Source organism: Colius striatus, chromosome 2 (assembly GCF_028858725.1).
Source record: "Colius striatus isolate bColStr4 chromosome 2, bColStr4.1.hap1, whole genome shotgun sequence".
Taxonomy (NCBI): Eukaryota; Metazoa; Chordata; class Aves; order Coliiformes; family Coliidae; genus Colius; species Colius striatus.
This window is the reverse complement of record NC_084760.1, coordinates 111,191,839-111,208,317: the sequence shown is the minus strand read 5'-3', so window position 1 is coordinate 111,208,317 and position 16,479 is coordinate 111,191,839. Positions and strand designations below refer to the sequence as shown.

The window sequence follows — 16,479 nt, the reverse complement described above, 5'->3', positions numbered from 1 at the left end:
CTATTTATAAGAGCTTGCTTGATGTCTACTTACTTGGTCATTTTTGATGCTCATATTTCTCAGTACTGAACACTCCGTTTTATTTGCAGTTACATTGCATCACTTTATATTTGACCGTGTGGATCACAGACAGAGTTTGGCCTGGGCAGGCATGGGAACAGAGACCTCTAATTAAAAAAAACCCCTCAAATTATTAAAAGCAGAAAAAAAAAATCAAAGCTGTAGTGACTCACTGAGTGGTGCACACTGCTCTGGGAACGGAGCCCATACCCTGAGTACAGACCTCTTTTCCAGAGGTGATGCAATCTGTGAGTCCTGGCCTCTCAGCACTTTCTAAACCAGGGTACAGTAGATAGAATTTGACATGTACCTCAGGGTTATGTTATGCTGACAGACAAGCAGATTATTTCTCTGGTATTTTCAACTGTATTTTCAAACTTTCAACTTTACTCCCTAAAAATCAAGGGGGGAGGTGTGCAGGGAAAACCCTTTATTCCACCACAAAAAAAAAAATCAAGTTTGCTGATGGAAATTTACCAACCAATGTCTTGCTGGACCAGTATCACCAGTTCCCAGTGCCAGCCACCTCTTCTCAGTATCATACAAGCCACTTGTGCCAACTTTCCCTCCTGTCCCCTCTGCCAGTTTCTCATTGCCTGTAATTCAGATGGATGGCCCTACAAGACTCTGCATGGGGCTCCACGCAGGTCTTGCCTCTGCATGGGTACCTGGCCAAATTGACACAGCAAAGGCTTGGATGAAGCATAGCTAACTGCATTGCTCAGCTCCTCTGCCTGTGGAACTTCTGCACCCTTTTCTTTCTACAAAACAGGAAACAGACATGGATACCATTTTGGTTTTATTAAGAGATAACCTCATTGGAGATGAAGGTGGAGATGCCCCACAAGGGCATCTCAAGTGCTCTGTAACACAGGCTTGCATGTTTTTATGCTGTCACCAAGTCCCTGATCCTAAGACAGCAACAGGCCCCATGCTTGTTAATGTGTTACCACCACTTCATTTTTATCTCCCATTCTGGAGGAAAAATTGTCAGAGCCACGAGCACCATCTGAAATCTGAGAAGCCTGAGCTAGCTGAGGCTCTCTGCTTTAAAATCAAGGGAGGCCAGCTCCAGAGCCTGGCAAGACACATCTCCTCTCCAGTAATAAACAGAGAGTTCTAATAGACACAACCATGCCGGATTACGAGCACTCAGATTCACACAAATCTCTTTTCTAGGTGGAGAAGACAGCAGCCTTCTTCCTCTTCTGTACCACCATTCTGCCTGAAAGTTACAAAGAGACCAAACCATGCAGCCAGTCCCTCCAGCTTTGCAATGCAAGGCTTTTGTATCCAAACCCAGATGATGGAAGTCAAGTGTTTCCAGGTCTCATGATGACTAAACTGACAGGAGATGATGAGTTTTTGGAATGCAGGTGTTTTGGAGGAAAGTTTGCAGCTTTTCAACTTGCTATTCCACTAGATGAACTTCTCTTTATGTATTCTGTATATGTGTCTATATATATGTATTCATAGAGTCATATTCAACCTAACAAAGGTAAGCTTAGCAGCTTTTTGCTAATCAAGGAAAACCAGTATACAGTAAGGCTCCTAATGCCTAATCACAGCATCAATAATGAATCTCTGTAAGAAAAAAAACTATGCCCCAGCTACACTAAAAAGAAAAACAAAAAGGTTTCATTTTATCCCAGAAGTTCCAGCTAGTCCTGTTCTTCTGATCCAAGCTACTCAGTGCTCAGCATCAGAGGGCAACTGCTGCTCATTGCAGTTTCTGCTGCAACTCTACATGACTCAAGCCCAGAGTTCATTCCAAATAGCAGCACCAGTACAGGCAAGCAAGCCAAGAGATTTGTAGTGTATTTTTGAAGACCAATAAGGAACTAACCAGTAACTTAAGAGACTGAAGGAAATGCACTTAGGCCTATGATCACTGTTGAAGCTTGTATTTAAACTGAACATAAGGGTTTCATATTTGTAATGAAAAATCAAGGGCTGGAATGGTTTCTATACAGTATGCATTTTTACTTTTGTACTGTGGTTTCTTCTTACTAGAGCTAATGTACCTTCCTTTCTTCGTTTATTCTACGGTGGGAAATATGTATTTGCTTCTCCAGCTGGAGCAGCTTCAGTAACTTCAAGTTGAGAGAGGTTGACCAGATTCTTACTTTGGCCACATGAAAGTCTGTGACTGTCTTTCCAGTGTCACAATTGTTGTTCAGAAAGCAAGCCAGTCTCTCACCCCTAGTGCATTAAGTGGTTGTGCCTACTGTGGTAAAACTGTCACAGACAAACCATGCATATCTGTATCTTAGAAGTGCCAAGCATGTATTTTTAACTCCATTTGACCTTTTATATCAGAAATTAGAGTACTCCAAGGCCTAGCATACTTTAAATTGAGCTACAACACCCTCCTCCTCCTCCAAAAAAAAGACATACTGTTTACATGGTCCCTTGCCCATTAAGCTTTTAGGTTATACATGCTGTCTTATTTAAAATATGATTCAAGACAGTCATTTTGTTTCCCTGCCAAGAAATAATTGACTACTGGTTGATTAGATTGAATGCCAAGGAGGTGAGCAATCCTTAATGATACAATAGATTTTTTTAAAGGCATTTAAATACAATTTTTGGACAAAATTCAGCCCAGAATAGGCCCTAGATAATGTGCTGCATACCTCTGGGGATGGTATTCCATACTGCAGTCATTAGCCTTGACCAGTTAATATGTTACACGTCAGCATAAACTTTAAGCAGGTACACATCCATAGGTACTGAACAGACTTGGATAAGATATGAGCAGGGAGGGTAAGGCTGGTATGATTGCTTTTAATCAACACTTGAACTTTCATACTGGGTTTATTTTTTATTTGCAAAGAAGGCCAGGCTCACTGACCATGACATTCTTCAGAATTTTCTCCCCTTGCCTCTAATGACAGCATCAAAAGTGGGTAAACATCATGTCTGTCTGCTCATAGTTCTAGTGCATTCCATGCTGCAAAGGGTGCTTTCAGAGTACAGATCTGTGCTTGCAGCTGCTTCTGTGTAGAGAAATGCCAGAGGGGATGTTTGCTAGTGGAAGAGTACGTGACCTGCTTGTGAGATAGATGGTATCTGCTGCCATTTGGGTCCTTCCTTTCTGCCACTACATGGGCTCTTCAGACTTGGCAGTCACAAATCCACAGGCTCCACTCTGGCTCTTCCCGCAGCACACACCACCAACAGGCAGGACTGCCATCCTTATGAGTATTTGGGTGGAAGGGATCTCTGCAAGTCTCTGTTCTAACCTCCTGCTCAGAAGAGGACATTTGCCAGTGCTAAATCAGGTCAGCTGCAGTTTTGTCTAGTGAATACTTGACTCCTCTCCAAGGATGACAGTTTCCCCAACCCCTCTAGTGCCCTGTTCCAGGGCTGCACACCTTCCCCATGAGGAAGTTTTTCCCCAGTATCCAATCTGAACCTCCCAAGACACAATTTGTGAGCTTTGTTTCTTCTCACACCATCTGCCACCACCGAGAACAGTTTGGCTCTGTCATCTTTTCAACTGCCCGTCAAGAGGTTGGAAGCGACTATTACATTGTCCTTTTGCTTCCTGGTCATACCAGGACTCTGTTGCTAGTGCCAATGATGGGACATTCTTCACAAAGGAGGTCACCAACAGCAATTCTACTGGATGCTTGTGAGCACTTGGCACTTTTCAACTGGAGTCCAGTATTTGCAAACAAGCCACGTAGCATCCATGCAAGTGGGTGTGTGTAGACAGAGCCAAGCAATCACGTGCCTTGAGTCAGGGTGCCAAGGGCAAGCTCCTCTGCCAGGAAATCTCTTAAGCAACTGCCTATTTAGTTCCCCTGCAACCCTCAAGGAAGGGAGGGGTGGGAGATAGTATTTCTTTGTGCTAAGAGGTTTATTAAGCCTCAGTACATAAACAAAAAATACAAAACTTTCAAAAAAGACAAGAAGCATCACTGAAGGATGTCTCTTTCCAGGATGAGGTTAGTTAGCCACGTTCACAGAAATCTTGAGCAAGGATATGCCAAGGGACATCTCTGTGGAGCTAAGCCAAAACAAACATCACGAGGCAAAGGCCTTAGAAAAGGCTGTGACGCTCCACCAGTACAGTGGCTCCACCACTTATCTATGGAGTGACCAGAACAAGGATGTGATGCTCATCTGCCAGATAATAGTTTGCTTCAGTGATTCAGTGATTTACAGTGATTCAAATAGAGCTGCTTGCCTGGTGAGTCAACATTTCATAAAATTTGGGTACAGGATCTGACCGTCAGCTATCTTGATGATGCTGTTCATGAAAAGGAAGAGATTCTTCAAGACTGTAGTTAACCTGATTTTAGTAGTCAGTTAACACTAATTTTAAAATGATGCCTTTCTGTGCCCAACAGTAATAATCCTAACTATACTTTGCCAGCTGAGAGGCAGAGGAATGTGCAAAGGATGGGATGGTTTGACTCTGCACTATTGTGAGCTTGTAAAGTCACTTCACGTCCATGTGCCTCAGATTGCTGCTTGTAAGAGAGGATTGAACTAAAGCCTCCTTTCTCCCACAGTGCAGTCATTCTGCCTGTTCAGATGGCTGACTTTTCAAGACAGTGGCAGTGCCAAGCAAAACACAGTCCATAAAGAATAAGAAGGCAATAATCAATGTCCTGCATTCATTGGTGTCAGTTTGCAAAAGGGTCATAAGTAGCTGTGGGCCCAAGGAAGGAATCACAGAGGGCCCTGGTTTTCAGAGATGAGCAGAAATACGTGTTTTTATGAAGAATTTATAGATGATCAGAAAGATAAATCATCTTTTATTTCTCCAACATACAAAAAAGATTAAATAAAATCCTGATGTAGGTTATTTTCAATAATGAGAAAAGAAATCAAAGCAAAAGTTATTAGTCTGAGACACACATGATTAAAACAGATCTGGGAGGAACAACAGGAAGAAACTCAGAGATAGTTATAGTCTCATTAAGGAGATAATGAGTTATCATCAGGATGCTTCTGTAAACCCAGAACATTTTACATGAGGTGCAAAATACTATCCCTCAGGACCACAGCTCTGACAGGTAATGGTGAGGTATTGAGCTTTGCTCCCACGTGCTAGGTATTGGCTTGGTCTCACTACATAGTTCAGCCAGACTGGTGCTACTTGGATCTGCTGACTGGCTATGCAGCACAGCCTGTGTCACCCTTCACATGCTCTGAGCTGGGCTCAGTCATTAACCAGATATTTGGTCTGAGCCAGAAGGGCTTTTTCCTCTTCTAACTCATGAAGAAGGAATTATGTTTGCATTGGAAATTACTTCTTTTTTTCTGGTGTGTTCATTATTTTCTTTTAAGTTGCTAATTTAAGTGCTGTGGATCACATGGAGGACTCATTATATGACCGGTAATATGGATGCTAAAAGGTCCATAACTGGTTGATGTCAACTTCCCCCCAATTTCCACTTAAGCAACACTTTAAACTAGGTCACAGCATTAATTAACTTTTGCATGAAATCTCTCCTTAGCCCATCCTGCCTCACATTGGCTAGTTAATTAAAATCAGTGCCAATATTAGGCTGCTATTTTGCAGGGAAAAAAAAAGCTAGTAATTATCCTTTGGAGGAATAAAATAGCTGTAGGTTACTGTGTCTTAGTGTTCAGCTGCTCTCCTGTAGCTAGAAGCCAGAATCCTCTCTGTCCTGCTTGGGTTTCCTGAAGGTAACAGCGTCATAGGAACACGTCTTGGCTTCACCCATTGCATCTTTATTGAAGATAATCTCCTTAAAACAGAGGCTAGTTTCCTTCAGCTTTCATGTTGGCAACTGGCTCCCTGAGCACCTTACGAGGACATAGCTGACCTTGGAAAGGTTTTGTGTTCAATGCTTGCAATGAGCTGGGCTTTGCACTCATGGAGCAGGGGAGACTCATCTACCTTTACTTGAATTGCCAACAGTGTAGGCTACTGGGTATAAGCAAGCTGAGCGGATTTTCAGTCAGTGGAGGGCAGTGAGTATGTCTGATTTGCTGCTTATTCCATACTAAAGGAAACACCTAAACATTTCAGAATAACCCTGTTCTAGAAATCCTTTCTCTTCCCTTGATGAGAAAGGGACAATAAAGGAGAGGCTTGGCTGTAGATAGATATTATGCACAGTGGAACAGATCTTACCCTTCAGAGCATCCCTTTCTTCCTGGGTAAAATGATGTTTGTGCCCTGTGTTGTCCCTGGGAGAAGCGTGCCAAGATCATTCTCTGCCTGAGGGTCTTTTTGTCTGTGAATTGTAAAATATCAACGTGTCTTCAGGAAACTGTACATTATATTCTTGGTCAAGGAAAGACTCACAGCTTCTCTGAACACACAAAAAGACAGTATTTATAGTCAGTGGCTTGAACTGAACTGACCTGGGTCTGGCAGCTCCAATTCTTCTCTTAAAATTGGCCAGCCAGGCTGACACTCCTCCATTACTGGGCAAGGATGAGAAGAAAATCATCTGGCAGCTGTTTCCCAAGGACAGAGAGATCATCCTTCTTGAAGTCACCCATCACAACAAGAAAATCTATTTATAAATATAGCTGCCTTTGCACAAACGAGACAGAAACACAAAAAAGCGCTGTTGCTGAGACTATGTATATGGGTTTAAATTTGGCATCTGAACCCTTTCCACAGCTTTGAAAAAAATCTAAGGAAATACGAGATCTTATCATAATTTTAGATGGCAACTGACTGTATCTGAACTCCAAAGATGTGTAGACAGACAACAAAAGCAAAGAGTCTGGAGTTCACTGTGTTTGTCATTTTCTTCACCCTTTCCGTGTGTCAGCCTCTTCAGCTTGTTTTCATTTATTTCCTTCCCCATTGTGTACACTTGACTTCAAGACCAGGTAACTACCTAGGCAAATAACCAAATGAGATTAAATGTTTCCTGGGAAAAGATTTCTGCTGTAGCTGCAGTTTCTTGCCATTTGGGAACTGTGCAGGTCACTTTGGGAACTGTATCAGAAAGCAGTAACTTCCAGCAACACAGCCCCATGGCCAGGCTTGAATAAGGCAGCATAAATTTTTGATGCTGCTTCTGGTCCATGTTAGAAGCAAAGGGAGTTTTGCCAGCGAGCTCAACAGGAACAGGACTGAGGTTTTGATGAAAAACAAGCAGAACTGTTTAATTCACCACGAGATTTGAGTGATTTTAATTCACTACGGGATGCCTTCAAATATTTTTTCCCAGGTTTGCAGTCTTTCACCAACACTCCAGCTTGGGGTGAGAGAAGCATATGATCATTTTTTAAAACCTATCCCCAATTTATTTTTGTTATCTGGCAGACAACATTTCAAACCTTTTCTTGATCAGTTTCCAGAAACCAAGGCATGGGTTCCCATGAGGATTGCTGGCCACCCACTGCATGTTCCTCCACAGGTATGCCCCAGATGCCTGTCGCTCACAAGTATTATCACACCAAGGTAACACCCACCAGACCCCATTAGTGCTGATTTAGCAATTTCTACACAGCAACACTTAGGCAAGAATCTGCTTCCTGTTTTGGGACAGATCTGTGCCACTCAGCTGGCAAAAAAGTGCTGATGGTGACTAGTTCTTTAAAAGTGTGCCAGTAAAATGTCACTTCTTTCTTAAGTGGTGAATTTAAAAGGTGAAAAAGCTATTTCATGAGTTAGATATATGAGGAAGAACTGAAGGGATTAAACGAGGTAACTGTCAAGGTAGTAAACTTAGAAACACCATGGCAGGCAGATAGGCTGAACTGGGGAATAAAGGGAGAGATGTATTGGGGGTTCTCCCCTAGCTGTCCATTAGCACAGTTTCCCTACATCTGAAGGAACTTGCCCATGCTGCACTATGCATTTTGTGCTGACAATACACTTGAGTCCTAGAATCATGCACTGCTTTCTCAGTTCTCCACATGCACCCATTACTGACAGTATCCTTTATGCAGAAGTTTTGGGACTGATCACCTCAAATTTGCAATTGAACCCTAAATTTTTGTCCTTGCTAAGCCTTTCACGCTAGTAGCTGAAGTCCTAGTGCTCACATTCCCCTTCATTCTTCCTCTTCCTCCTCTCTACAAAAAAATTGCTGACAGTTTTTCTGACAGGTTGTATAAATCTCCTTAAGCAGAGAGGAAATTGTATTTATAAACCATAGCTTAAAAGAGCACTCCCTTAGGAAAATCTGTGGCATTGCTGCAAGGCAGAGGTCAGCTGGGGGTTAAATAGTGCTCCGTTCTAGGAGTTAAACCCACCTAGGCCATCAGGTAGTAATAAGACTTCACGGAGGCTGTAAGTCCCTTGGAAAACAATGGACATATCCATCTGCCTGCCTGTCACATCACTGAAGACATCACTGCCTACAGCTCAAGTCCTGGTTGTTTTTCTTAAACCCACAGAGCACAGTGGCCAGGACAGTGCTCTCAAGGGCTGGCCTAGCACAGCTGGAGCCACAGAGTCCAAGTGCTACATTCAAGTTCTGAGAATTCTAGGAGAGGTCTAATGAGATTTACTGAGCTTTCTGGAGTCTAAAAGCTTCCTAAGTTGTCATGTCAGCTTTTCTTTTATCTTTCAACAAGTCCATAAAAGTATGCTCCTCTAGAGTGCCATCACAGCAAACAATATGCATGTTTAATATTGAGAGGAAGAGGCACTTCTTCTCATCCTTAAAGTGATAATGAGTATGTGTGCTGTGACACAGCTCTGGAATTTAAAATGATCTCATCTTTCTCCTGGATGAAAAGCAGAATACATATCAGGCATTTCATTTGCGTTTCTTTGTCTATCGAGCAAAAGCGTAACATGGAATCTGAGGCAAATTATTTCTTTCTACAGAGACTTTTACCAAATTCTCTTTACATTACAAACACAAAATTAACCTATTTGACAAGAAAGAAAATGCACATGCATTGTGGATTGAGAGACTGATCTTATGATTTTTTTTTATCTTGTCCAGGAAAACTGCTTCTTGTATTTCAAGGACATTCTGTCTATGCTCTCTGGTCTTCCCTTATGAGCCAGCCTCCATACCTCAAGCTTCCTTTAGACTAGCTAACTCAGAAGTGCAAAACATGATGTGGCATTTTGTCTAGGAAAATAATAAAACCATGCTTATTCATTGCAATATGAATATGATTCAAGACAAATACAGCTCCTTCCAAACTCTCAGCTCTCCCAAACTCCTCAACTGTTTCCTAACTTCAAGATTTTATCTGCCTTTGTGCAAGACTTGATCATACCAAAAGAAATAGAAGACACAAAGATTAGACACTTTAGAAGGAAAAAACATAGTTATAAAACACTGATTATCCTAGGACTTGTTCTTCTCACACAACAGTTTCAAGGCAATGGCTGATGTAAACAATGATAATTACTTCCCCTTGCCTTCTGAATACAGGGAATTGCAGTAAAAGCAATACTTGACTATTCATAAAGCACTTCACATTTATCTGTTTGCACGCTGAGATATGAAGCACTTAAACATCAGAAAATAGAGTTCAGATCTAAGAAGGAATCTATTTTTTCCATTTTCTAAATGAATCATCAACAATATGGCTTATGGTAGTGTTAAATGTACATACAGCTATTTCTTGTAATTTTCTTGTGTCCTAGAAAAGGCATGGCCATTTAGCTCTACCTGCCTTTCCAGATGTAGTCCATCCTTACAGTGTCTGAGCCACACTCTGAAATTGATTTCTCTATCCTTGACAGAAGATATTACTTCTGAATGAATTCCTCTGTCTACCCAGAACCAGTACCACCTCCCGAGGTCACTGCAGAAAAGCTGGGAGCTGGTGGAGCAGACCTCCACATTCTCACTTCCTAAACACATCCCTGCTGGCATGGGGGCACATATGGCAAAACCACAGCTTCTCTGACTTAAAGAACCAGATGGGAGTTTTCTTCTGTAAAGGGAAACCTGCACCTGCCAGCTCTGACGTTACACAATCACAGAGGAGTTGAGGTGGTAGAGGACCTCTGGAGGTCACCTGAGCCAATCTCCCTGCTTAAGCAAGGCCACCTAGAGCTGGTTGCCCAGGATGAATGGAGAATTGATGGCTTAACCTGCATAAACACTGAAGAGAGACCAAGGTGCCAAATAGTCTGGAACATTTTATTTCAGCCTAATTACCTTAATTTCTTCTCCATTACTTTCCACCTCTTCCCTGGTCAAGCTGGTCTCCTCTTGGGTGGAGTTGGTGCCCAGGGAGGTGTGTAGCACAGCACAGACACAACGGATACCCTGTGGGGAAGAGCAGAAATAAATGGGCAATACAACGTGGAGGTGACAGAGCTGAAGGCTTTGTCCCCAGTGTGTGCAACTTACCAACATGAGGCACGTGAGGCTCAAAGGAAGGGTTTGTATTCGCCATTAGAGCAGTCATGCTTAGATCCTGCTGCATGAGCCTGATGCAGTTAGAAGGCTTTGTCTGAAGCCAGTGATAGGAAAGCACCAAAACCCTTGGCCTTCAACTATTTTGCAAACCCCAGCATCAAAGGAATATATTTGCCTGACACTTCTGCACCTTATCCTGGTGTTACACATGTGACACCAGCCTTCTACCATGTTAATCAAGTTATTTGGAACTGCTGATGGAAAAGCTGTGGTTTCACCTCTTAAATTGCTTCCTTGATGTCATGGCTTAATCTCAGTCAACAACTCAGCACCACCCAGCCGCTCCCTCACTTCTGGAGGGATGGAGAGAGAATTGGAAGGGTAAAAGTGAGAAAATGCATGGGCTAAGATAAAGACAGTTTAATCAGTAAAGCAAAGGCTGCACATGTAAGTGAAGCACAATAAAGCATTACTTCTCTGTATCCCATCAGCAGGTAGGTGTTCAGCCATTTTCAGGAAAGCAGGTCTCCAGGACACGTAACAGTGACTTGGGAAGAAAAATGACATCATTCTAATGAACATCCTCCACTTTCTCAGCTTTATATACTGAGCACCACATCATATGGTGTGGGATATCACTTTGGTCAGATGGGGTCAGCTGTCCCAGCTGTGTCCCCTCCTAGCTCCTTGTATATCCCCAGCCCACTCGCTGATAGGATGAGGTGAGAAGAAAAAGCCTTGACTCTGTGCAAGTGCAGCTCAGCAGGAACTAAAACATCTCTGTGCTATCAACACCTTTTCCAGCACAAATCCAAATCACATCTGTGTACCAGCTCCTATAAAGAAAATTAACTATCTCAGTCAAAATCGGCACTCTTGGAAAAGGTTCAGAAGATGCTTTATAGGGCCAGGCTTTCTGCCAGGTGACTTATTCACTCATGGCTGGACTCCTGTGGAGAAGAGGAGGTATACAGGACTTGCCCTGGGACTCCTTCACAGAAAATACAGGAAAGTTGACAAATGGATTCATATTTTGATGTCCCTGTGTCATTGCCCTTTCCTATATAGGGTCAGCTCTGCTTGAAGTATTAAAGAGGGAAGGTGCCTGTGGATAAACAACAGCTTTATGTGAATATGGGCTGCAGACTGATAACTGTGACCCCTCTGGAAATTGCTCCCGCTTAGGAATAAAGGCCCTGGATTCAGCAAAACACTAAGAAAATGTTAAATTTGAAGTGCACAAGCATTTATATTGGCCTGGTAGGTTTTGCTGACTTGGAAAATGGATAGAGTCCTTTTCCCCATGCCAGCTGTGAGTACTGTCTCCATGAAGCTTCCAATCCTCATCATCTAAGAAAGACACACTCAGTGTGGAAGTCACTACCAGGTCTCAAAGGATGAGACCACAGTATTAAAGCCTGAACTAAAGCATAGTGAAGGCAATATCTCCTCATTGATGGATACAGATGCTGGATCAGACCTTTAGCAAATAACTATTTACTTCTTGAGTTGGTGACAGCTGAGTGCAGTACTTAAAGGAGACTTGTACACGTGCTTTCCAGTTAATTATTCACATGAATAATCCTCCATTTTGCACACAGTCCTATTGAACACAGGGATTACAGTATGATTACGGGCTGGAGGATCAAGCTCTGAGATAAGATGCAGCATAAACAAAGTATGATATTACAGCTATTAATTAATGTTTAGAAACAGGCTGATAATGAATTCAGGATAACCATGAGTCACAAGGCTTCAGTGGTTCCTGAGCTTACAAACAAAACTGTCCTTAGTCCAAAGCCACAGTTCTGTTTTTAAATGCAGCTAACTGTCCAAAAATTTATGGCTGAGGTTGTAACTTATCTGTGACTGTGCAAAAAAAAGTGACAATGTCACCCAGGGCATTAGGTTTTTGGCAGGAGCTCAGTGTTATTCCATGCAAGTCACACTCTCTGCTATCTTCACAGCTAGTGCTAATTTTGCTTTTTAATTTAACACACTTCATTTCTTTTTTCCAATTCAATAAGAAAGCCTAGGTCTAGGCAGCTAGGCTGTGTGTTTGTATTTTCTTGCTGTCAGTACATTCTGTACCCATCCATTTGTTTTGGACTATATTGATAAAGTGGCAAGGGTCTTTGAGATCTGCATTGGGAGCCTCAGAGGCATTTTATTTAAGGAGTTAGTGACCATGAACAGACCACATCTGTCCTACTGGGCATTGTACACACAGCTCAAGCAGCTCATATTTAGCATGAGTAGCCATTGCAAGGGAACCTTATGGACTCCTCAGTGCCTGCCTGTGCTGTGCACTGGTGGGTGTTATGACAGAAGTAACAATTCAGGCTACCTGGTTTTGTTTGTTACACAAACTAAAAGGCACCATGGCATGTGATGGAAGCAGAGCCTCTCCATGGATGGGATCTGCACAGCACGCCATGGGAAAATCCATCTGAGGTCTCTCCCATGCTGTTTGCAAGCCAGATTCCCAGCACTTGAAAGGACCTAAGATTTACTTACTATCTGTACTTCTATGTGTATTCTATTGTATTAAAATAGGTATTTTATTATGACACTTGTGATTTTCTTATTGAGATCCTGAAAAAGCTGTGCACTGTCTTGCCTTTTTACTCTCCCAGCAGCACAAAAAAGGACCTTAATGTCCTAGGACATGAGGTGCATAGTCAGGACAGGAGAGGCAGAGCTCATGTGCCACTGCTGAGGGAAAGCCTGCAGCATGAAATAAGTCTTTAAAACACACAAGTGAGAAAGAGATGCTGACAGTCAGACTTTTAAAGCTCCATAGTGTGTAATATTTAATTTCACAAGACTTTTTAAAAAACAGTGCTTTAATAAATATAAAAATATCTCTGGGTACTGCATTTTATGCAACTCCATGAGTTGGAAGAACAAAATATCTTTGTTTCCATAATAGTTTGCAAAATGCTCTCACCATTGAAACACAAAAAGATTTTCTGAAGATGTATTTTTGCAGTACCATCTGCTATGTGTGAAGTTATTTGACAAAATAAAGGATAAATCTTTAGATTAGAAATATTCAAGATCTGGAACATGTAAAGTAAACAGAAATAAACAGGAAATAAGTGACTGAGTAGCCACAATATTTTAAGGTCAATTCCCCTTCCTTTGGATTTAAACTGCATCCTTTCCCATTGTGTACTTTTTCCAGGAATATTTTTCTTTTTGGTGACTACTGCTTTTCCTGCTCTAATTGAATCATTCCCTTCTGTCCTTTAGAGAATTTGAAAAAACAAACTTTTATCTGTGCTCTGCAGCTGGAGGCACTGATCTCTATCCACAAGTAACAAATTGTGTTTTAGAATATGTCAAATGTTGATTCATTTACTGTCTTTTCACTTACTTTAATTCAGCCAGACTTTTGGCTTGGCTCAGGATCCCTTGCAAAAGAGTCATGGGATAAAGGAATTAGAAAGCATATATAAGTTTGGTGAGGCAAGGCAGTCCTCTTGTCTCAGAATCAACCTACCGTGTTCTAAGTGCTCTCAGTAATACCATCACTGGGTAGAAAGAATGAGATTTTGCAGGTGACTTTTAACAGCCATTCCCTAAAAGACTCCTCATTTCAGTCAGCATCTTAGAACATTTGCAGAGACTTCATGCACACAGTCCTGGGGCTTGGGCCAAAAAGAGAAACCCACTTGTTTCTGTTGTTTGATTCTCAGCACTCATTAATCTAAGAAACCTACTGCAGCCTTTCCATATGTAAAGGAGACTTTTAAGAAACACACAGAGACTTTTTATCAGGGTCTGTAATGGTGAGACAAGGAATAATGGTCTTAAACTAAAGAGAGTAGACTTAGGTTGGACATGAATACGAAATTCTTTACGATGAAGGTGGTGAGACACTTGAACAAATTGTCCAGAGATGTTCTGGATGTCCCATCCCTAGGAGTGTTCAAGGCCAGGATGGACGGGGCTTTGAGCAACCCGGTGTAGTGGAAGGAGTCTTTGCCCATAGCAGGACTAGGTGATCTTCAAAGGTCCATGCCAATCCCAACCATTCTGTAATGCTAATTTCACTGAACAAAGGTGAACATTTAGTCTCCAAAAAGTCTTTCCAAGTGTCATATGATCCCTTAATGCAGTACATGTTCTGAGCCCTCCTGATACTAGAACTCTAGTTTGTTTTAATAAAGTTTAAAACTGTCTCATTTTAAGGGGTATAACTATTTCTGGAGAGACACTTTGAAGGTGAATAGCAGAAATAATTACAGTTGCATCTTGTTTTGAAAGAGTGCAGGGAAACACCACAGACTTGCCATTAACACTAAAGAGATCATTTCTATGCTCTCACTTCACTCCTCATGCTAACACATCTATTTGTACTTAAAAAAACATGGAAGTTTTTTAATACAATGCATAACTGGCCAAAATCCAACACCAACAGAATTTAAAGGCAAATAATTTTCCACTGTGGAAGTAGGTGGGTGTTGTTTATGTAGCATCATGCCTCCCTGCAGCACAGTCTCAGCTCACACCAATTATTAACAAACTTGGTAGGAGTCTCAAACTACCATCCTCCAAATAAACAGGAATTTTTTTGCAGCTCAGAGAAATGCAAGGTTCAACTAAAAGATATTTTCTATTCAAATGGTCTCCTAGAGTAACTCATGCAACTTAAGTTTTAAAGTGACTGACAGTTGCACCTCAAAACAGTGACCCATTCCCTGCCAGTAGCACCGCTCAGTGGGAAACATGCTTGGTGAGCTTTAGGGAGTGCTGGCCTTGGGTTCAGAATGACTAAACTCAGCCTGGCACTGCAAGCACAGTTCTTTCTCATGGGGAGCCTTCCCCATGGAGTAGTGAATCACTATTTCACTAGACCTCTCCATAGGGTCATCTCCCAAGTGGAAGAGTTGCAAGACAGCATGGAGAGTTATTCCTTCAGCAGTTGTTTTTCCAGCAATAAGCAGTTTCCCTAAATTGTGATGAGTGGCTGAACATGACTGCAATCTCACTGGCAGAGCTGCCAGCAGCAACAAAACAGAGCCTCAGACATTTTAGTTAATCAGTCCTCTGTCTGTAGCTTTATTTGCGCTGCCCTTGCACACAGGCTTGGGGTCAGTGCTTTTGCACATCCTGACCTCTTTAGATCTCACAGCTGAGAGTAGTTGGGAAGATTTTCAGCACTTTTTTGTGATTCACAGAAAAGGGTGTTCACACCAACCAACAAGCTAGCTTTGAAATCTCTCTCCCTCACATCACTTACACCCTAGATGTTGGAGCTTTTATTTTGCTGCCATTGGTCCTGGTACTCTTTTTTTTTTTGTTTTGGTGAGAAAACCACCTCATACTCCCAATAGATTTCATATTGTTTCAAAAGTTTTTCTACTTAATATGTCCAATTGCATCCTGGGATGCATCAAGAAGAGTGTGGGCAGCAGGTTGAGGAGGTTCTGTTCCCTCTCTACTCTGCCCTGGTGAGGCCTCATCTGGAGTCCTGTGTCCAGTTCTGGGCTCCTCAGCTCAAGAGGGACAGAGAACTGCTGGAAAGAGTCCAGTGTGGGGCCACCAAGATGATCAGGGGACTGGAGCATCTTATGAAGAAAGGCCTGGGGAAGAGGAGACTGAGGGAGGATGTCATTAATACTTACAAGTATTTAAAAAGTGCATGTCAAGAAGATGGGGCAACACTTTTTTTCTGTAGTGTCCAGCAATAGGACAAGGGGTAATGGACATAACCTGGAACAAAAAAAGTTCCATTTCAACTTAAGGATAAACTTCTTTACTGTAAGGAACACTGGAACAAGCTACCTGGGGGGAAGTGTGGATTCTCCTTCTCTGGAGGTTCTCAAAACCTGCCTGGACATGTTCCTGTGTGACCTGATCTAGGCAGACACACTTGAGCAGGGGGGTTGGACTAATTGATCTTTAGAGGTCCCTTCCAACCCTGACCATTCTACGAGTCTATGATTCTATGTCTGGGGTGAACCTGATAAACCAGTTTCTGCTGCTGTTACATAAATGCTATGTGTTTGTTGTTCAGCTGTACAGTGTGTCATTTTTATCACCAATTTTTTTCAGTGGTTGCTTTTATTTTTTAAAGCTTTGACTAAAATGTGAATGGGAAACCTGTCAACAGCTTCATGTGGAG

The 16,479-nt window shown here is 42.1% G+C and overlaps 1 protein-coding gene across 1 annotated transcript in view; it reads right to left on the bottom strand.

Annotated features, from left to right (window-relative positions):
- Positions 1-16,479, bottom strand: part of SHLD1 (shieldin complex subunit 1) — a 76,487-nt gene that overhangs the window by 52,887 nt on the left and 7,121 nt on the right. Inside the window, exons 4-6 of the mRNA XM_061989139.1 lie at positions 10,143-10,253; positions 6,412-6,507; positions 6,179-6,281 (exon numbers count right to left, since the gene is read on the bottom strand). The gene's annotated coding sequence lies outside the window, so the exon portion shown is untranslated. The remainder of the gene's footprint in view (positions 1-6,178; positions 6,282-6,411; positions 6,508-10,142; positions 10,254-16,479) is intronic.